General features: G+C 38.5%; 1 protein-coding gene across 10 annotated transcripts in view; it reads left to right on the top strand.

Annotated features, from left to right (window-relative positions):
- Positions 1-4,995: 4,995 nt before the first annotated feature.
- The window catches only part of ZNF518A (zinc finger protein 518A), a 62,930-nt gene continuing 44,978 nt past the window's right edge, over positions 4,996-22,947 (top strand). For 2 of the 10 annotated variants that reach the window (XR_007513511.1, XM_049856069.1), the window contains exons 1-4: positions 5,218-5,841; positions 8,211-8,296; positions 19,767-19,914; positions 22,822-22,872. The gene's annotated coding sequence lies outside the window, so the exon portion shown is untranslated. Of the gene's footprint in view, positions 5,119-5,217; positions 6,051-8,210; positions 8,341-10,026; positions 10,069-15,733; positions 16,276-19,254; positions 19,915-22,821; positions 22,873-22,947 lie in introns of those variants that run through there. The other 8 variants (XM_049856075.1, XM_049856073.1, XM_049856074.1 and 5 more) reach the window with 8 other exon arrangements.

Raw genomic sequence — 22,947 nt, forward strand, 5'->3', positions numbered from 1 at the left:
AAAGTTTGGTTTGAATGAAAAAGCATGTTTAATTTTTATAAAATTAATGAAACACAAAAGGCGGCAGTAAGGTGGAGTTAAGGAACAAAAAAGACACAAGATGTATAGAAAAACAACAGAAGTCAGTCCTTTCTTACCAGTAATTAAATTAAATGTAAATGGATTAAACTCCCCAATTAAAAGGAAGAGGTTGGCAAATGGAGGTGTCATGGGTTGAATTGTGTCCCCTAAAAAATATGTGTCAACTTGGTTAGGCCATGATTCTCAGTATTGTATGGTTGTCCTCCATTTTGTGCTAAAGAGAATTAGGATGGGATTGTAATACCAGCCTTACTCAGGTCACCTCCCTGATCCAATGTAAAGGGAGTTTCCCTGGGGTGTGGCCTGCACCGCCTTTTATCTCTCAAGAGATAAAAGGAGAGGGAAGCAAGCAGACAGTTGGGGACCTCATGCCACCAAGAAAGCAGCACCGGGAACAGAGCATGCCCTTTGGACCTGAGGTTCCTGCATTGAGATGCTTCCAAACCAAGGGAAGACAGATGACAAGGACGTTCCCCTAGAGCTGACAGAGAAAGCCTTCCTGTGGAGCCGGTGCCCTGAATTCGGACTTCTCTACTAAACTGTAAAAGGAGTTTCCGTGGGGTGTGGCCTGAGAGATAAAAGGAAAGGGAAGCAGGCAGAAAGTTGGGGACCTCACACCACCAAGAAAGCAGCACCAGGAGCAGAGTGCATCCTTTGGACATGAGGTCCCTGTACCTGAGAAGCTCCTTGACCATGGGAAGATTGAGGACAAGGACCTCCTTCCAGAGGTGACCGACAGAGGAAGCCTTCCCCTGGAGCTGAAGCCCTGTATTTGGAGTTGTAACCTACTAGACTGTGAGAAAATAAATTTTTCTTTGTTAAAGCCATCCACTTGTGGTATTTCTGTTATGGTAGCACTAGGAGACTAAGACAGGAGGAAAAAAAATGATCCAACTACATGCTGTCTACCAGAGACTCACTTTAGACATAAAGACAAAAAGAGACTGAAAGTGAAAGGATGGAAAAATATATGCCATGAAAATAGTAGCGAAAACAGTTTGAGTGGCTATACTAGTATCAGACAAAATGGACTTTTATATAAAAAATTGTTGGAAAGACATATACATATATTGATAAGTGATCAATCAAGAAGATATAACAATTATAAACATATAAATGCCTATTAGTCCCAAAATATATGAAGCAAAATTTGACAGAACCGAAGGGAGAAACAGATAATTTAACAAGAATTGGAGATTTCAATACAGTACCTTCAGTAATGGATAGAATGATGATGCACAAGATCAGTAACGAAGTAAGGACTTGAATAACACCATAATCAGTTAGATCTAACACATACACATAGAACCTCCCCCCAACAACATCAGAATATACATTCTTCTCTAGTGTACATGGACCATTATGTAGGATAGACCACACATTATGCTACAAAATAAGGCTCAATAAATTAAAAAAAGATTGAAATCATACAAAGTCTTTTCTAATCACAATGGAATAAAGCTAAAAATTAATAACAGAAAACTTAGAATATTCACAAATATGTAGAAATTAAAAAACACAACAAGTGGGTCAAAAAAGAAATCACAAGTGAAATTATAAAATACTTAGAGATAAAAATGAAAACACAACATGCCAAAATTCATGGGATGCGGCCAGGGGTGGATTAACCAGTAAGTAAGGTATGTATATGGGTTTACTGGTATGTATTTACTAACCTGTAGCAAACAATTTTACATGGCTTTCACCACATCTTACATCTTAAAGGACTAGTAGAGAAAAGCACGCTAAACCCAAAGCTAGGAGAAAGAAGGGAATAAGAAAGATTAGAGTGGAGATATATGAAATAGCGGGGGGGGGGGGGGAAACAAAAACAAACAAAAACACTAGAAAGAATCAACAAAAACAAAAGTTCGTTCTTTGATGTGGTGAAAAACAGGCAAGATTGTTCACTACAGATTAGTAAATACACACAAGTAAGCCTGTGTGTACCTTGTTTATCGGGTAATCCAGCCCTGGATGTAGCAAAGGCAGTGCTCAGAGGGAACTTCTTAGCTGTAAATATCTACATTAAAAAAGGAAAGCTCTCAAATAAAAAACCTAACTTAAACCTTAAGGAACTAAAAGAGAAATGCAAATTAAATCCAAAGCTAGAAGAAGGAAGGAAATAAGAAACATTAGAGTGGAGATAAGGCTGTACAGCCGGTAGATTTTGAGTTAGTGCGCCTGCACCTTGGCCTCAAGAAGAAAGGAAACCTTGGGAATCAACCAATCATGGTGAGGTGTTGTAAGAGTTGTAACAAAAGTGTGGCAAGAGTAGACTTTTCTGAAAAACAACTATTATGGAATGGTCAATAACCTTCTCGTGACTGCTTGCTTCAGTAAGACAAATTCATGGGTGCTATTTTGTCCTTCCATAATGCCTGGTTTTCTCACTTTTTTTGTATTATTGGAACATGTCAAACATCTTTAACTGCCAATCAAACATTATTCACCCTTCCTCCTTGCTGATTAGAACTAGTATTTTTTGCTCAGGTGGGAATTTTCCCAATTCCAGTGTATAAATCATGATTGGTTTAAGCCAATCACAACAATCCCGTTTTCCTTTGCCATTGATTGTTCTATAGGTGGGATTGTAACTGGCCAATGAAATATAAAGAGAAGTTTATTGGAAAAGAATTTTCTCCCTGATTAAAAAAAGGTGAAAGACTGTGAGACTTTTTACTTCTCCTCATTTCTTCCTACTTGGAATACAGGCAGTACCTGGATTACAAACTAGTTCTGTTCCCAAATCTGTCTTTACGTTAAATTCATATGTCAGTCAGGACAACTGGGTATGGTTTGTATCTAACGTCATTTAGTCAAATGTTGTCTTAGCATATAGTATATAGTGTAACTATATACTGCATAAAAAAATTAAATAAACACTTCCAGACACACTAAAATATTTTTAACATAATAACACAGTAATGTTTTGATGTGTGCGGTACAGTAGCTCCTCCTTGTTATTATGAACCACTCCATGTACCTCAAATTTTTCATATAATAGGCTTTATAGGGTTAGTTCTTAACTATGGGTTGCATGTTTAAGTCGGACACTTGTAACCTGGGGACTGCCTGTACTGTTGAAGGATGATAACATCTTTTAAATATTTAAAAATCTCCCATTGAACTGGTGGCTCCTTGAGGAATCATGTCTAATTTATTATTAGTACAGTTTCTGGCATATAATAAGTATTCATGAAAATGTCTGCTGAATAAATATTGAGTAATGTATCACTGCAAGGAGCCCTCATGGTGCAATGGTTAAAACTCTTGGCTGCTAACCAAAATGTCTGCAATTTGAACCCGCCAGCTGCTCCATGGGAGAAACATGAGGCAGTCTCCTTCTGTAAAGATTTACCATCTTGGAAGCCCTGTGGGACAGTTCTACTTTGTCCTGTAGGGTTGCTAGGACTCAGAATCCACTTGACAACAGTGGGTTGGTTTGTTTTTTCACATACATTGCAAAAAATATTGGGAAGGATAATATTTAAAGCTCACTTTCAACTAACATTTGGTTGATAGGTTTAAGAGTGTTATCAATGATAATATCCTTGACCAGTGAATGTGACTACTCTACGCTAGATCACCCAGGCTCTTGGTGTCTCTTTTTTCTACTTCTGGTTGCTATGATTATATTGTTGGGGTTAGGGAGACTGGACTGATACGCAAAAAGAAGATAGCCATGTTTAAGAAAGTCTTGTTCCCTAAATTAGTACCATTTAACTCTTTAGTGATGATTATGACATTTACACACTTATTCCTTAAAAGGATGCTTATATTTTCATGATGCATATGTAAGTTTCTAGCTATAACTTTATTCTGCTGTTGTTGTTAGGTGCTGGTGGAGTTGATTTTCCACTCCTAGTTACCCCATGTGACAGAGTAGAACAGCCCCATAGAGTTTCCTAGGCTGTTATCACTACGTCTTTTCCGTGGACCACTGGGTGGGTTCCAACTGCCAACCTTTCAGTTCACAGCCCAGGACTTAACCATTGTGCCACCAGAGCGCCTTAAACGTATTATACAGTATGCTTCAGTGGCATGAACCCCTACAGTGAAATGTAATTACCAATTATATATATATATATATTTTTGAGAAAATCTGACAGTCTCATATAAGTGATCTGCTTTTTGGCATAGCGTCCATGAAAAGCAGAAAATGGTTTGTAATTACGATGGAAACTTTGTGATCATAACCACTACCATCATTTGTACCATTTTCATTACACAGTGAATGCAACGGAGTTGATTACTCTCTTCAATCTATCAACCAGGTATTAGTTATGCATTACCTAATTCTCTGAGGCTCAGAAGTTAAATATCCTAAGCATTTTTTAAAGTTTTTTTTTTTTTTTCTGATTATAAAAACCATACATCCTTAAGAAAATACGGGACATAAATATTAGAAGACAAAAATTCGATCATAGCTTTGTCATTTTTTTTTTAACATACCTGCCGCTATACATATATATATAACCTAATTTATGTAAAAAGTAAAGTTAATTAATACATTGGATTTTTCAGAATTCTCTAAAGGAGGGTAGAGGAGCCATACTGGCTTTTGGGGGAAGTCAACAACCATAATATTAATTGACCTCTTTGTCTAGCCTTGTTGCGCGATGTAAAAAAAGGATTCCTTCGATGAGGACGAATGCTTCTCTCTTTGTTAAGACTGATTCTCAATTCAATTATTAAATATGTACATGTTTGGAGTTCAACATGTCTTCCAGAGCTGCTTGTGGCAGCTCATTTTATTGACCTGGGCTGCAACGGCTGCTAAAATCTGCATGTCAGAAGGAAAGGGTGCGTAGAGGCCATTTGTAAAACCGGAAATTTTAGAGTTGAGACCATCCCCAATCGGTGAGGGCTGGCTACAGAACGCAGTTCTAGCCTTGGTGTCTACTCTGAAGAGCCTAAAGTCGTCGTTTGTCTACCATTCCCTTGGCTGTAGGATCTCTGCAGCTGCTAGTAAGCAAAGGGACACCAATTAGTCACCGGAATAGCGAGCACCGGGGAAACGCGATCCTTTGAGAGGTCAGTGCGAGCCCGACCCTATGGCCTCGTCTCAGCAGGCTAACTCTCGGGTCCTCCCGGCCTCCGTCCTCTTCCGCTTGTCTCAGGTACAGCGCGGATTCCTCCGCCGCAGCGTGCCCTCCCGGTAGCGCTGCGATCGGATTTTCGGCAATACCCGGATGGAAGTATAATGGCCGCCATCAGGGGCTCGCAGGCAATGGGGACCACGACAGGTATTTCCCGTGAGCGGAGCCGCACAGACCGGCTAGCATGCCGGGACTCCTAGAGCACCAGCCTCGGGGCAAAGGGCGAGTTTGTGGGGCTTAAGGGTCCCCCGAACAGGCCCAGGGATCCGCCTCTTATGATAGGAAGCGTCTGTTAAATAGTCCCGGCCATTCAGTGCTTCCGCCTAACTTGCCGCAAAGTTTTTATAGAGAAGTCGGCGTTTTTACTCAGTGCTCTTGTGAGCTGCTGGAGTTGACCATCGCTTCTTAGCTTGGGCTTTCTATGCCTGTGGGCTTTTTTGACCTCTCTACTCTTCGAAAGGCTATGACCTTGAAGGGCAGCGCGGCAACAGTGTGCTTCCGCGCGCCCGAGGGGCAGCAGAGCCCCGGAGGAAGGGGCGGATCGGGCGCGGCGTTTGGGGCGTAGCGGGGCGCGCGGCGCTCGAAGCACCTAGTCGGCGGAATCCTGGGCTGGTGAAGGCAGCATGAGCGCCCTTCCTGAGACTTCATCCCTCGAACTGTACGTTCGCAGACCCACCGCGGCCCGACTCGACGGCGTCCCTACTGTGGGTCTAGTTTTAGTCATCGGGGGCCAATTCTTGCAGTCAAGATGCCCAGCTCCCTGGCGCGCGCTCTTCTTCTTCAAGAGTTGGCCATAGCTGTTCTTCCCTGCAGATCCCAGCCACACCCAGTCGCAGATGGATTTCTTTGTAACTGGCTTTCTCACTTGTAGGGTCCATTTTGAGTCTATTTTTAATATGGTGTCCTCATTGTTGAGTGGACAGGTTCTTCCTAGATGTCTATGGTAGTTGGAAATACGTAGGGTGAATTTATATACTTATAACTCTTAAGCAGACCAGCAGAGTAGTTGCGGTGGCTTTAAAATTCAGAATGGAAAAGTTAAGGTACAGTTTTTATAAGTTTAATTTGGGGGCATTTAGTGTTTGTTCTCCATTTTATCAAAAACATTCGTTCAGTGTGTTATCTAAAGTCTAAAAAACTCTAGAAAAGTAAAATAAGTCAATGTTTAAGAAACTCAGAACAGTGTTGAACTTTGTACCATTGTCACAATGATACATGAAGGTACCAAACAGTACATCAGGATAGAAATTTCATTAGGTTAAGGTTTTTTTTTTTTTTTTTTTAATATATATATGTTAGGCGTACTTTCCTGATATTGTTGAATTGTTTTTTTGAAGCAGGTATTTGTTTTGAGTATACGCTAAGTTTAGTAGTACTCTCAGGTTGAATAGACAACCTATTTAAATTGGTTTATTGCAATTCCCTAACATTTTCAGAGCTTAAGTGCAAATCTATACAAATGAATTCATTATCTTTCATTATCAAAACTTGGTAAAGACAGTGGCGTTCTACTAACATTTTCAGAACATTTCATGGGTCTAGTAAGTAGAGTAGACCGTGTTGATTTTTGATAAAACTCACAAATGAGTTAAGCCTTAGATCTAGAAGATTGTTAATAAAAATTATGGGGAGAGGCAAAATGTAGGTATCTAAACGATTTTGCACATCTAAAAATTTTCTTATTGCAGTGAAAATAAATACAACTGATCGAAAACATTTTGCATTTGGTTTGAGAGGATAAAAGGACAGCAATCACAATGAACACCTAGAGTGCACTGATAATGGATTAAAAACTGATTTAAAATGCTTAAGATTTTTTATCATTGTCAGACTTCTGTTCAAATCTTGTTGTCTGTAGTAATAATAGTATGCGGTAATCTAAAAAAAAATTTTGTATTTTGAAACATAGAGGAGATAGGCTTTACCATTAATCTACAGTTTGACTTTAAGTGTTTTAAAATTTATTTTTATTGTTTACTTTTCAGTTTGTAGTTTGGAATTGTTCTTATTGAAGCATTGTGTGCCCTAGAGCACTTAATGTAACTTAAAAAAAAAAGTTTTTTAAATGATAAAGTGCGTGAATCTTGCTCAGGTTCCTTCGGGTACTCTACAGTTTTTGGCAAAGCGCTATAAGTAGAAAAAAATAGTTATAATAAAGTTGAAATTTTTATTGGTTATTTGATCCCATGAATGAGGCTATTATAGGAGACCTGTTAAAGCAGTGGTTAAAGCACTTGGCTGCTAACTGAAAGGTCAGTGGTTGGAGGCCACCAACCACTGTGGGGAGAAAGATGTGGCGGCCTGCTTGTGTAAAGATTTACAGCCTTGGAAGCCCTATGGGGCGGTTCTTCTCTGTCCTGTAGCGTCATTGTGAGTAGGAATTGACTCATTGCAAACCAAAAAAAAGCCAAACCCATTGCCGTAGTGGATTCCAACTCATAGGACCCTATAGGATAGAGTAGAACTGCCCGTAGAGTTTCCAAGGAGTGCCTGGTGGATTCGAACAGCTGATCTTTTGGTTAGCAGTCATAGCACTTAACTACTATGCCACCAAGGTTTTCGACTCAACCGCAGTGAGGTTTTTTTTTTTTTTTGTATTTGGACAGTTGAGTATTTCAGTTCCTTAGCTGGGTATTGGCTTCACATGGTGAGTAATATTCATGGGATGTTAGATACCAGAAGTGAGTATTAGGAGGTAGCATTGTGGTATTAGGGTAACTGGGATGGAATCAGACCCAGATTATACTCTTAACATTGTAACTGAGTAAACTCATTTTTCCTGTCTTGTAATAAATGAAGATACTGAATTTAAATGCCCTTCTAAGCTTTGAGTTTTGTGACTTTGGTAAATTTATGACATGTTATCTCTGGGTATTGATACGTTGTTTGCCTAAGTGCAGAGAGGTTTTCGTTGGCTTTACTTTATAACCTTGAGTTGAACATGGAAGTGTAAGAGAATCAAGAATATAAAAATGTTTTATTAACTTTTTTTCCCAAAGTTTTTAAAATCTTACTCTTCATTTCCAGATACCATCTCTTCTTTTGATCACTGTTCCTGACTGTGGCATTGTCTAAGCATTAAACTGTGTCCTTTTTGTTCCTTGAAGAAAAAGGTATGGTGGATATTGAAGTACTGGAGTATGTAGTCTCTTAAATTGTAAGTTAATATGTTTTACTATTATTTACTGTCGTACTAAGTAAAATGAAATAGTTACGGATACGTGAACTTTCACAAGTTATGGTTTTATTTGTAGCTTAAATAAAGTACTTCTCCATAGGTTTTCATTTTAATATAAGCAGAAAAGTAGTTCTTGGTTTCATAGTTTATTATTTAACATTTTAGTAGTAATCTAAAGATGATTTTAACTGTATTGTCCTTCTAAAGATGGCAATAAGGGCTTCTGGGTAATGAATGATGGAGATAAATATAGCAGGAAGATGTTTAGAAGTTGTATTAATAGCCAGAAATGTGTTTCGGTCTAGTAAGCACAAAATAATGCACCTAAGGAAAAATTTCTCCGGTATATATTTATATTATCGTTAATGGGACCTACATTATGAGTCAGAAAAGGGATGTGGGAATTACAGGGTCATAACTGGCTTCCTGAAGACAGTCAACTGAATGGCCTGGTGTGGACAAAAAGAAGGGGGGAAACAGCCAACAAATCCATGGTGTTATAAGGAAAGCTTTGGAAACTCAATGGAAAGTACCGTACCTGATTTAGCTACCCTTGAAACACAATTGTTCCTTGCTGTTTTTGTTGGATGAGTCCTAGGATCTTTCAAATCCATAAATTTGTGGATATCACAGTATCATATTATTTTCCTCACTGAGTGCAACAAGCATACCTATAAATATAACCGTAAGTTAGGAATAAAACTGTGTACGTAACTGCTAAAATAATGAAAGTAGGCAATACCACCTTACATTACTTTAGTAATCATAATCATGTTTTTCACTGAACTTTACCAGCAGATAGCTTGCTTTCTTTTTATTTTGTTGTTGTTGAGAATATCCACAGCAAAACACACAAATTCAGCAGTTTCTGCACATACCGTTTGGTGACATGAATTGCATTCTTTGAGTTGTGGAACCATTCTCACCCTCCTTTTTTGAGTTGTTCCTCTTTCATTAACATAAATTCACTGCCCCCTAAAGTTGCTGTCTAATCTTTTGAGTTGCTTTTGTCAGTTTGATCCCATATAGATAGTTCTTAAAAGAGCTTAAAGCGCAAGGCAGACATTTTTTATTAAGCTAAACTGTTACATGGTTTTAAAGAGACTTAAGGGATATTTTAGTTTAAGGTCTAAAGATTATCTCAGGGCAGTAGTTTCAGGGGTTTATCCAACCTTGATGGCTCCAGGAAGTCTAGAGTCCATGATAATTTGAAATTCTCTTCTGCATTTTCCCCCTTTTGGTCAGGATTCTATGGAATCTTTGATCAAAATGTTCAGTAATGGTAGCGGGGCACCATCCAGTTCTGGTTTCATGGTAAGGAAGGCAGTTGTTCATGGAGGCAATTAGCCGCACATTCCATATTCTCCCACTCTTCCTGACTCTCCTTCCTCTGTTGTTCCAGGTGAATAGAGACCAATTTTTATGCCTTGGATGGTTGCTTGCAAGCATTTAAGACCCCAGGCACTACGCATCGAACTGGGAGGTAGAACAGAGGCACTAAATATGTTATTAGGCCGGTTAACTAGGATGTACTATGAAACCATGACCCCAAATCTCCAAACCAAGAAATTAGATCCCATGAGGTTTTTGGTTGTACATAATCAAGATGGTTTTCTTTTCAAGGCAGTTTTTTTACAAAGGCACAATTTTTTTTTATTTCATTAGAAATTAATGTTTGACAACTACACTGAGTAGAGAGCAGCAAAGGTGAGTTGAAATACCAGGTTATCGTGTTTATTTACTTTAGCAACTTCTTTTTCTGTAACATTTTCTTGGCCTCTTACCATGTGAGAGTCACATGAGTGCTGTGTTGTTCCTGGATAGAGAAAGTAAATGCTGAATGCTGAGAGCTTCTTATACTCTGTTTGATCTGGACTACTCAGAGAAAGTAATATGATGAAGAAAGAAAGCTTTAAATGCAATGAAGTAAACGTTCTTAGGTGCTGTCCAGTTGATTTCAACTCATGACATCCCCATGTTATGGAGTAGAATTGCTCCATAGGGTTTTTTAGCTATAATCTTTACAGAAAGGAACCCTAGTGGTACAGTAGTTAAGTGCTTGGCTGCTAACTGAAAGTTCAGCGGTTTGAATCTCCCAGCGGCTCTGCAGGAGAAAAGACATGGCAGTCTGCTCCCATTAAGATTTCAGCCTAGGAATCCCTATGGGGCAGTTTCACTCTGTCATGTAGGGTCACTATGAGTTGGAATCAACTTGATAGCCCACAACAAAAACAGTCTTCGTGGAAGCACATCACCAGGTCTGCCAGTAGGTGGGTTCAGATCACTCAGCCTTTCAGCTAGCACCCAGGCGCTTAACTGTTTGCACCACCAGAGCTCCTAATGAAGTAAATAAGAAGTTGTTATATGATGACTGACCAAAATGATTTGGGTTATTCCATGTTGAATGAGAATGAGAGAAGTGTGACTAGGAACTTGAAATTGTCATTGGTATAGCTACATGAAACAAGTTTCAGGATATAGGAATGGAAGTGTATAACTTGAAGTTTAGGAGCATTAAGTGAGATTTACTGTTGTTTCCCAGGTCCTTGCATACCTTTTTTCTTATAGTCATCTGACTCTCAACTCAGAGATACAGTTGGAGTATTCCATTCTACCAGAGGTCAGCAAACTTTTGCTGTCAAGGGCCAAATAATAAATATTTTAGGCTTTGCAGACCGTACAGTCTCTGCTGCAGCTGTCAGCTGCTGTTGTAGCACAAAAGCAGATAATATGTAAATAAGAATGAGTGTGTTCCAATAAAACTTAATTTACAAAAACAGTCAGGGACCAGATTTAGCCCACAGGTCATAGTTTGCCAACCTCTGTTAGACTTAATGAGACATTTTATCCTAAAAGCTCTCAAAATCACATCTCCCCACCTGCTAGCGTCTTATCCTTCCCTGTAGTTACTTTACTTCTTTCTAAAGTCAGCTCTTCCAGTTGTTCACTAGATTCCATCCCTTGTCACCTACTGAAGGGCGTTGTTCCTTCATTTCTTTCCTTTTCCTTCTCATCGTCAATTTTTTTCCGTGTTTATTGGGTCATTTCAATAAGCATGCAGTCATACTGTAATTTCTCCCACTGTTAAAAAAACAAAAACCCCACCTCCACTCTTCTACCTCTTGCCCCGTTATAGCAGAACTCTTGGAAGAGTTGTCTATATTACTTGTCTTTTTCTTTCCATTGTCTCTTAAACCCACGTGTCTTAGTCATCTAGTGCCGCTATAGCAGAAACAGCACAAGTGGATGGCTTTAACAAAGAGAAATTTACGTTCTCACAGTCCGGTAGGCTAGAAGTCCAAATTCAGGACGTCAGCTCCAGGGGAAGCCTTTCTCTCTGTCGGCTCTGGAGGAAGATCCTTCTCGTCAATCTTCCCCTGGACTAGGAGCTTCTCTGTGCAGGAACCCTGGGTACAAAGGACGCTGTCTGCTCCCAGTGCTTTTTTCTTGGTAGTATGAGGTCCCACCTCTCTGCCAGCTTTCTTGTCCATTTGTCTTTTGAGAGATAAAAGGTGGCACAGGCCACATCCCAGGAGAATTCCCTTTACATTGGATCAGGGGTGTGATCTGGTAAGGGTGTTATAATCCCCCCCTAATCCTTTTAAACATAATGTTACAATCACAAAATGGAGGACAACCACAGAATATTGGAAATCCTAGCCTAGCCAAATTGATAGACACATTTTTTGGGGGATGTGATTCAATCCATGACACCGTGCTAGTCAGGTTTTTCCTTCATAACTCCACTGAAGCTTCTAATTAATGTCACTAGTGATTTTGACATTAAGTCCAATGGTCAGTTCTCAGTCCTCCTGTTACTTGACAGAGCTGATCACTCCCTGATCCTGGATACACTTTCTTCCCTTCGTTTTAAGGGTACCATACTCCTGATTTAACTGCAGTCTCACTCATTGTTTCTTTTCAGTCTCATAGGCGCTTCCTCATCTTTCTTTTCCTCTAAATATTTCACTGTCTTAGGACTTGGGCCTTGAGCTTCTCTCTCTATGTGTTCTCCCATGATGATTTCATCCATTCTCATCACTTTGTTTATTGTATACATAAGAGTGCATGTGTACACACACACACACACACAGACGACTCCAAAAATTTTCTAGACCCCTGTAATATATATATCCAGCTACACGTTCCACATTTCCACTTGGATGTTGAATGGAACCCAAACCAAACCCATTGCCATTGAGTCGAATAGACATCTCAAATTCTTTATGGCTGAAACTGGACCCTTGGCACCCTGAACTCATCGTATCCTACACTGACAAGCCTACTACTCCCACACAGTCTTTTCTGTTTCAGTAAATGACAAATTGGTTCTTCCAGCTGCTAAGGTCAAAACTTAGTTATCCTTGTTGCTTCTCTTTCTCTCATAGCACATTCTGTCAGCAAATCCTATAGGCCCTATCTAGAGAATATATCCCGAGTTTGTTCATACCTTATTGTCTCCACAGGCCTCCACCATTGCTTAACCTGTATTATTGTAGCATAATAACTTTTGAACTGGTCTCCTTGCTTCCATCCTTACCTCTCTCTCAAATACTCTGTTCTTAACATAGCAGCCAAAGTGATCTTGCTAAAAAGTAATTCGGCTCATGTTATTTCTCTCTCCAAAATGCTCCAGTAGCTTCCCATCTCATTCAGCATAAAAGCCAAAGTCTTTACAGTGTCCGTCAGGCCCTGCATGAGCTGTCGCTCTGTTATTTTGACTGCATTTCCTTCTGGTTTCCATCTCATTCTCTGTTCCAATCATATCGACCTCCTTCTTTTGATGCCCTAAACATATTAGGCATACTCTACACCCAGGGTCTTAAAAAAAAAAAAAAAGAAACCCAAACCAAGCCCGTTGCCGTCGAGTTGATTCCGACTCATAGCGACCCTATAGAGTAGAGTAGAACTGCCCCGTGGAGTTTCCAAGGAGTGCCTGGTGGCCTTGAACTGCTGACCTCTTGGTTAGCAGCTGTAGCACTTAACCACTAGGCCCCAGGGTCTTAGCACCTACTATTTCTTTTGGAATACTGGCTCCCTCAACTCAAGATCTTAGCTCAAATATGACCTTTTCAGGGAGGCCTCCCTGACTTTCTATTTAAAATTGGAACTCCCTTGTTCTGCTTGTCCTTCCCTGCCTTTTTTTTTCTCTCTGCAGCACTTGTCACCTTTGCATATATTATGGAATTTACTTATTTTATTCATTGTCTAAGTAAACAGTAGAATGTTAGCTGCTGAAGAAAGAGATTTTTGCTTGTTTTGTTCAACGCTATATCCCCAGTGCTTAGAACAGAGACTGACCCAGATTTGGTGCCAGCTACAAGCCCAGCACTATGCCAGATGTTAGGGATGTAACAACAAACATGATCTGTATGCTTACGCAGCTTATATTCTAGTGGTTGAGACTGACAGAAAATAAATTGGCTAATAAAGTTATTTCTAGAGATAAAAGTGTTACTGGTGAGATACAGATGGCTGAAGTAGAGAATTTTTTTTTGTTGTTTTAAAGACAGGGTGATTTTTAGGTTGGGGAAGGCCTTTCTGAGGTGTTGATATTTGAGCTGAGACCTAAAAGATGGAAAGGATCTAGCCATTTGAAGAATGGGAGAATGAACATCTCAAGCAGGGGAACAGCAGGTGCAAAGGCCTGAAATAGTGTTTGAGGAACTGAGACCGTGGAAGCTTGTTAGAGTATATTTACAGATGGGGAGAGGTGTGGGATGAAGTTGAACACAGAGGCCCAGGACCAGATGTCACTGTTCTTTCCAAGCCTTTGTAAAGAGATTACGTTTTATTTTAAGTTCCTCAGGAAGCTGCTAAGGGGTTTGAAGCATAGGAGCATTGTGATACAGTCCTCACTTTTTATTTGGATTGCGTTTGTAGTCCTCTCATTTTCTCACTTCTGTTTCTACTTGCTTTCTCCAGTTTATCTTGCATTCTACTGAATACTAATAGTATTTCTGAAATACTGCTTTTATGTGAAAAGAGAAATTGTTTTTGAGGATACAGGGATTTCCTAGAATTCAAGGGCAGGAATACAGGCAGGCCTCAGTAAAAGCTTATGGTGGTGACCTGGCCCTCTGAATATCAAACGGTACTTAGGAGAGCTGATAATTCTCTCCCTGTTGTTGTCGGTTTGTTTTTAGCTGTGCTGTGCTGTGCTGTCATCGGAAACCCTAGTGGCGTAGTAGTTAAGTGCTACGGCTGCTAACCAAAGGGTCAGGCAGTTAAGTCCATCAGGCGCTCCTTGGAAACTCTGTGGGGCAGTTCTGCTCTGTCCTGTAGGGTTGCTATGAGCTGGAATCAACTTGGCGGCACTGGGTTTGGTTTGGTTTTGGGTGCTGTCATTCTTTTAAAAAAGTTAACCTGTTGTCAGTAGTTTGAAGGGTATCCTGTAGATTTGTCTGTGTTTATACAAACATGCCCATAGGATCTTTTCTCCTCACATAAAGTGACATCAAAATGAGGCTCTTTCCTTGTAATATAAAAATGTCTTATATACCTTAATTTGCAACTTCTTTTTCCTAAAATATTTTTTAAATCGTCCAGGATTAATGTCTAAATTCAATACATAAGCGTCTTTCTTAATAATGTTTTCATATAATTGTTCCATAGTTTAGTCATTTTCCTAATTATGGACATTTACATGATACACATATTTTTATATTGTGCTTTTATTTCTGTAGGCCATAGTCTGGCTTTTCTGCAGAATAGGTTCTTAGAAGTGAGGTTTATGGAAGTGTACTTTGAAAATGTGAAGGGAACATTATTTTCAAGGAGAAACACAAATTGCCGAGTGACTAAAGCAGTAGAAAATCTGAAGAGACCAGAAACCATAGAAGAACTTGGAAAGGTTATGAAGTCTAAAATCTGAAGAGGTTCTAGGGCCATACAGTGTTATTGGTACAGTCTGTCTAACTTGAAGGAGTGGGTAATTGTCATGGTTAGTGAATTATTCCAGAGGAGTTGAAGTGATGGAAAGTCCTCCAGTTTGTTTTACAAAGTTTCCATAATGCTAATATCAAAACTGTTAAAAATAGCATCTAAAAAAAAAAATTCTAAATTTTGTCAGATAAAATCCAGCACTTTATTAAAAGAACAGGCACTTTATTTAAATCACACACGAATAGTTCAACATTATACTTGGTGTTCCTTTCTTTGTATAGCACATGATGTGTGTATGTATATAAATACGTGTGCATATATACCCAACATGAAAATGCGATAGATCTTACAATATATATTGTTTCTCTTAACAATGTACCAAGATCCGGAAACAGATTACTAGTTAAGTACCATCTTTTTTGTGTATAAAATAGATGCAACTTTTAATTTGTATAACAACACTGCATGGTGTTATTGTTGTTGTTAGGTGCCACTGAGTCGGTTCCAACTCATAACGACCCTGTGTACAACAGAACAAAACACACTGCCTGGTTCTGCGCCATACTCAGTTGTTCTCCTCGAAGCCCATTGTTACAACCACTGTGTCAGTCCATCTTGTTGAGGGTCTTCCTCTTTTTCACTGGCCCTCTACTTTACCAAGCATGATGTCCTTCTCCAGCAACTGATTCCTCCTGCTAACATGTCCAAAGTATGTGAGGCGTAGTCTCGCCATCCTTGCTTCTAAGGAACGTTCTGGTCGTACTACTTCCAAGACAGACTTTTTCATTCTTTTGTCAGTCCATGGTATATTCAGTATTCTTCACCAACACCACGGTTCAAAGGTGTCAGTTCTTTGGTCTTCTTACTCATCGTCCAGCTTTTGCATCATATGAGGTGTACTGGCATCAAGAAGATTATTTTCAAATCGTTCAGGAAAATTACTGGGCTGAGGCCTATGGGGACCATGGTCTTGGGAAACATCTAACTCAATTGGAATAATACAAAGAAAATGTTCTACATTCTACTTTGGTAAGTAGTGTCTGGGGTCTTAAAAACCTGCGAACGGCTATCTAAGGTACCTCACTGGTCTCACCCCTTCAGGCGCAGGGAAGAATGAAGAAAACTAAAGATACAAGGAAAAAATCAGTCCAAAGGACTAATGGACCGCAACTACCATGGCCTCCACCAGACTCAGTCCAGTACAACTAGATGGTCCCCAGCTACCACCACTGACTGCCCTGACAGGGATCACAATAGGCGGTCCTGGACAGAGCTGGAGAAAAATGTAGAATAAAATTCTAACTCAAAAGACCAGACTTCCTGGCCTGACAGTGACTAGAGAAACCCTAAGAGTATGGCCCCTGGTTACACTTTTAGCTTAGTAATGAAGTCACTCTTGAGGTTCATCCTTCAGCCCAAGATTAGACAGGCCCATAAAACAAAACGAGATTGAAGGGGCACACCAGCCCAGGCCAGGGGCAAGGACTGGAAGGCAGCAGGGGACAGGAAAGCTGGTAGTAGGGAACTCAAGGTTGAGAAGGCAGAGTGTTGACATGTCATGAGGTTGTTAACCAATGTCAAAACAGTATGTGTGCTAACTGTTTAATGAGTAGGTAGTTCTGTAAACCTTAATCTAAAGTACAGTTTAAAAAAAAAAAAGTTCAGGAAATACTGAGTTGGTTTATGACAAGTCACTTGCTTTGTTTAAGAATTTCAGAATTTTGATGACGTTATGCCACTTCTTGATAAAATTTTGTAACATCCAAATGTAAACTATTCATGCTATGGTGAGGAAGTATGCCAGTGTAGAGACCATAGCGACCCAAGGACAACATTTTAAGAAACACCGACCTAATGGCAACTAGTAATCACAATAGATGTGTGTGTTCTTGGCTTTTTAACCCTGAGGTTGTGTGCATCTGTCTCCTTGTTCTATCCATATTTGAAGAATTTTTACTGTTACTTTGAACAGTGTACCAGAATCAGGAAACATTATTAAATACCGTCTGTTTTCTGATTAAATAGATGGAACTTTTAATTTGTATAATCTTGGCCTTTTTCACTTCAGGAATTGTAGATAATTTCCTGTTAAAAAATACGGGAGATACAGAGATACAGATTTTTTTTACAATATTTTTAAAATTGGATAATATTCCATTAAACCAAATTACCATTAATTGTTTAATTATTATTTATTGATGCACATTTTATTTTTAATTTTGAGATTTCATAAACAGTGTTACAGTGAAGATCTTTTTGATTATTAGTTTTTTATTATTTGATTATTACTATATTGAATTCCAGACTTTTGATACGTATAATGCAAGTTGTTCTTAATAAAGTTGTACCAATTTGTATTCCCATTATTAGCATGTCATAGTGCCTCTATTTCCTCAAAGTCTGACCCACACTGGGTATCAGAAATACGTAACATCTTTTACAATCTGATATGCAAAAGTTGTTTTCTCATTTTCATTTGGTGTCTTTGAATTCACTAGTATTTCTCTGTAACTTTTTCGTTTGTGTCCTTTGCCCATAAATGTATTTCTATACCAGTTATAAAATATGTGTGTGTTTTAAAGATAATATGATAAGAAAAATATCTGTGTATCTACTATCTAAGTTAAGAAACAGAATTCCTTTTTTTCTACCCTCAGTGTGTTCTGTGTGGTCATATTCCTCTCCTTCCAACCCATGTGAAACTACCATCCTAACTTTTGGTATTTTTACGACTATAAGCAGTATGGAAACCCTGGTGGCGTAGTGGTTAAGTGCTACAGCTGGTAACCAAAAAGGTCAGCAGTTCGAATCTGCCAGGTGCTCCTTGGAAACTCTGTAGGGTAGTCCTACTCTGTCCTATAGGGTCACTATGAGTTGGAATCAACTCGACAGCAATGGGAATGGATATGGGTATAAGTAGTATATTATTTAGTTTTGAAAATCTGAGTAGCAAACTTAAATCTACCTCTGAAGGCTCCTAGGAGAAGTTAAGGTGAATCTAGGCCAGGGTCTAGGTTTAGCTTCTCTGATAATTTACCACAGCCCCTTTTGGGTAAGTCAGTGTGTAAAGTCAAGAGTGAAACCTTAGGGCTTACCATTGTTAGAAAATCCGGCAACGTTATAGTGTAGACCAAATATTGGATTTTTTAGCAGAAGGAGTAGGCTGCTCTATGATTTTGGTTTCTAAGCCCACCTATAGGGTCACTATGAGTCGGAATCGACTCGATGGCACTGGGTTTGGTTTTTTTGCTTTTTAAGCTCACGGTAATCTCAGCTGATCCATACATAAGGATGTGGAGGGAAAGCAGACCCATCAACAACTTATGTCAACACAAGTCAGATAACTGTTAAGAATTGGTCCAGGCTCACTTGGGTACTGTACTCAGGTTCAAAAAGTGCTACTTGTAAGGGCTTCTTATATATTTGTCACGCTGCATTTTTTCACCTTCTCTAGTCTTTTCCATTTTCTTAATTGTATTAGTAACATTTAAATTTGTTTTGTAGATTTTATCGTCCACAGTTATTTTTTCCGTATCACATTATTGCCTTTCTTGAGTTCCGTTTTTCTGATTGATCTCTGGTTTTGCTGAAGTTAATTTTTTAAACCCCCGTAAAGAGTAAATATGTAGTATATTTTCTGAACCTTTACATATCTAAAAATTGGGTTTTCCTCCACATGTGGATGAGAGTTTTCCTGGGTATAGAATTAACTCTTGGGCTAATCCTTTTTCTTCATAACTGTAAGTGTTTCTCTATTGTCTTCTCACATTAAGTTGTGAACAAAATACCTGATATCAGTTGGTGTTGGTGATGAAAAAATAGACTAACTTTTTAGTTAATTCTCCCCTTCCTTTTTTTGGTGCTGTTTTATTTTTATCTTTTAAATATTTTGCCAAGAGAAGTTTATATCTTGATTTTTATTTTCTTCTCCCTTTAATAATCTTGTTTCGCATTTAAAAATTTGATGTTGAAAATTTAAGTCTTTTTAAAAAAAAGCTCTAATTTTTTCTCGTTTTTAAAATCAGTTAATTCTCCCCATCTACTTTGTTGTCTCTTTTGTGACAGTAAGCTCTTATTTTTTTCAATATAGTATTTCAGGTCTCACTGAGATTGCAAATTATTATTATTATTGTTTTTTTAAGTTTTCAGTAACTATCTCATTGTAGTTACTGTTTTTCACTGCTGGAAGGGGGAGGGGGAAGGAGGTTCCTCTGAGTGCTCAGATTGTTTTGCCTTTTTTGAGCTACTGCATCCAGTGATGTTTTTGGCTGCTTTATTGATGGCATTGATAGTTGAGATGAGTTCTTAGAGAAAAAACCAAGATTTTTTAGTGTTTTAAGTTAGAAGGAGAGAGAGTTCAGAGTTAGCATAGTTTTTTTTTTTTTTTTTGACAGCTTTTCTGCTAATAATTTACTTATGCAAAGGAAGGACAAATCTCTTAAGCAGAAGAAGATCACAATGGGTGTAGGAAGTTTCATCTTCATTCACGAATAATTTCCTCTTTACATCTTTCTTGACAGCTGGTGCTAGCATACTCCTACACTACCTGGCTCTGGACCCAGCCTGAGGCTCTGGATTCACGTCCTTCCTGCTCATACGTCAGCCTGAGCTCTGTCATCCAAAGAGCTACACTGGTCTCCCTCTCAAGCCCTCACTTTCTCTCCCAAGGTATGCTTAGGGGGATTGGCGGTATGGAGGCAGAGTGGGCAGAATTATGTCACTCACTTCATTATTTGAGGCATTCGTTAAATACTGGCTAAATGAATGTCCCCTAGGGAGTCCTGGTGGTACAGTGGTTAAGCTAACCAAAAGGTCAGTAGTTTGAACCCACTAGCAGCCCTGTGGGAGCAGGATGTGGCAGTCTGCTTCTGTAAAGACTTATAGCCTTGGAAACCCTACGGGACAGTTCTACTGTCCCGTAGGGTTGCTCTGAGTCAAAATTGACTCCACAGCAATGGAAATGTCCCCTAGTGGGCTTTCTTCTTAAAAGTGGTGGTTGACAGTGGATCACATTTGTTTTCCCTCTTTTCTCCTTGGAGCTTTTCTTACAAAAAAACCTCGTGGTATGTGTATGGAATGTTCCTGTAGTTTTTGGCCATTTTGTAGGATTTTCTTTATTGAATTCTTTGGTCATTTCAGTGGGTAATTGGGAGAGAGAAGAAATCAAGTGACTTTAAGTTGCCATATTGATGCTGGAAGCCCTCCAGTTTACCTTAAAGAGCTAATCATGCTTCATTCAAATAAACCAAAACCTAGTGTCATCGAGTTGATTCCGACTCATAGTGACCCGATAGGACAAAGTAGAACTGCCCTGTAGGATTTCCAAGGCTGAAAATCTTTACAGAAGCAGACTGCCGCATCTTTTCTTCTGCGAGTGGGCTAGTTGGGTTCAAACTGCTGACCTTTTGGTTAACAAATAAGTGCTTAACGACTGTACCACCAGGGCTCATTCATACATACAGTATTGTTTATTTCCAAACTTGAAATGTTGGTCAAGTTTTATGAGATAATAGTTTAAACAGCAGGTTTAAAACCAGTAATCCTTGTTGGTAGGGTAGAGATTGAATGATAATTAAAAAAAAAAAAAAAAGTGTTAGCTAATAGGTTGGAAAATTTAAATTATAATAAAATATTCTTTCTTTTATGTTGAGATGTTCACAACATGCAATTTTCTTTTTTGCCCATGGGTGGCAGTCGTAGTTGATTTGCTGTTAGGTATCATCATTTGCTCCCTCTGCTACCAGTTGAACATAGTTGAAGGAAGACAAAATAGCCTGTTCAAACCAACTTAAAATTTGAGAGCACATAACAAACCCATTTGCTGAGTACTGTGAAACCAAAGAAAATTCATCTTAATTGTACCTAAATAAGAGTAAACAATGCATGAGAATGTGCGGGCAAGTACTTTAATGGGTGAACTTTGTGGCATCTATTTTGGCTGCCAGGCAGCCTACTTAATGATTTTTCTATTCCTTGGCTGTGCACTGGAAGGTTGGGGTTGCTAGATAATCTACTGTGAATAAGTAATGTATTAGTGTATATGTTCTGCCTCCTCCCTTAGATTATAAATTATGTAAGGAAGGGTAGGGACCGTAAACATGTTTCTGAATCTCCCTAGAGCCGCCATCCAAATGCCTTGCATACATAGTAGGTATTTAGTAGTAATTATTAGTTGATTCACTTATTTTAAAATCATATTTTTACACTGGATATCAGACTTTGGGATGTATGTTAATTCATAAGGAAAATTTTTAGTTGTGTACATGTTCTGAAATGGGATTAATGGTACTTAAAAATACCACAATCTGTAATTTTCTAGTATTGCAGAAATATGTTTTTGGGCATACATAGTATTACTGTAAGAAGCAAATTGCCTTTTTTTAATGAAACCCATGATATAGTCTCTTGATGATATGTAGTAACAGAAAGGCTTGAGTATGGATAATCCAGAGTGAGCACCTATGGTATTCTGGCAAATGGGGAGGGAGAACCACTATTAGATGTGCTTAAGAAGTCTCACATGCTTGAGCCCCACTTTTCAGATTCTGTGTGATAAAAAGCTCCATAGGTGGTTACGAGGCTTTTTACCACTGAGAAATCACTGTCTAGGGAATCTACACACTGGTGTAGTGTATCCACGAGGAATCATTGAACTTTTTTCTGGCCACTTACCGTTGTTCCTACTTCTGAGGAAAAAGTTTTTACATTGAGCTTTAAGTAGTGTAGTAAAAATTTTGAAGTAAAATTTTAAACATTTTACTGTTAAAAGGAATGTGAAAATTTCAGTGAACAGATACTTTTCTAATTATCAGCTACGTATTTAGCAAATACATGTGTATTTGAAGACTGTTATGTCTCAGACCTAGGCAAAAGGATTAAGTTTCAGAAATATTAGACCTCTTTTTAAAAAATTCTAAAATTTTGTTGTTTGGGAGTATACACAGCAAAATATACGCCAATTCCACAGTTTCAACATGTACTATCTAGTGACATTTATTACATTCTTTGAGTTGTGCAACCATTCTCACCCTTGTGTTCAGACTTGTTCCTCCCATCAGATCTCTAAATGTAAAGTCATTTAACTTAAAATATAAAACTGTTTAGATTTCTAGAACAGTGAAGTTCCTAGGCATTTAGATTAGTTGAAATTTAAAGCTGAGACCTTTGAGAGTATAAATGCAAACCAACATTATGGATGGCACTTAATGTGATTTACAGTTAATTTGTTTAGCTTACCAGATTTTATCTATTATTCATATACATACTTAAGAGCATGAAAATAAGAAAATGCAATACACAGTTTAGTATTTTTACTATTGCACCCTCATTACTTAGATTCCACTTTCAGGAATATATTGTCATATCTTATTACTTTATTGTTTTTTATTCTTCTGTAATTAAAACCATAATGTCTCATATACAGTAGTCACACAGTCATTAATAATGGTAGCTATGATTTATAGAGCACTTTTTTTTTATAGGATACCTCTACATATGTTTTCTCATTTAATTTTCATAACAACCTGAAAGAGATAGGGTAAGCACTAAGTTTTTTTTTTTTTTTTCATGTTACAGATCAAGAAACTAAAACACAGAGATTGAGACTTGTCTGAAGTAACACAGCCAGTAAGTGCTTAAATTAATGGAGATTGATAGTAATGGATACATTCCAATCTGTCAAGGCCTTTCCTTGCTTAATTT

The sequence above is a fragment of the Elephas maximus genome, chromosome 16, assembly GCF_024166365.1.
Source record: "Elephas maximus indicus isolate mEleMax1 chromosome 16, mEleMax1 primary haplotype, whole genome shotgun sequence".
NCBI classification, from domain to species: Eukaryota; Metazoa; Chordata; class Mammalia; order Proboscidea; family Elephantidae; genus Elephas; species Elephas maximus.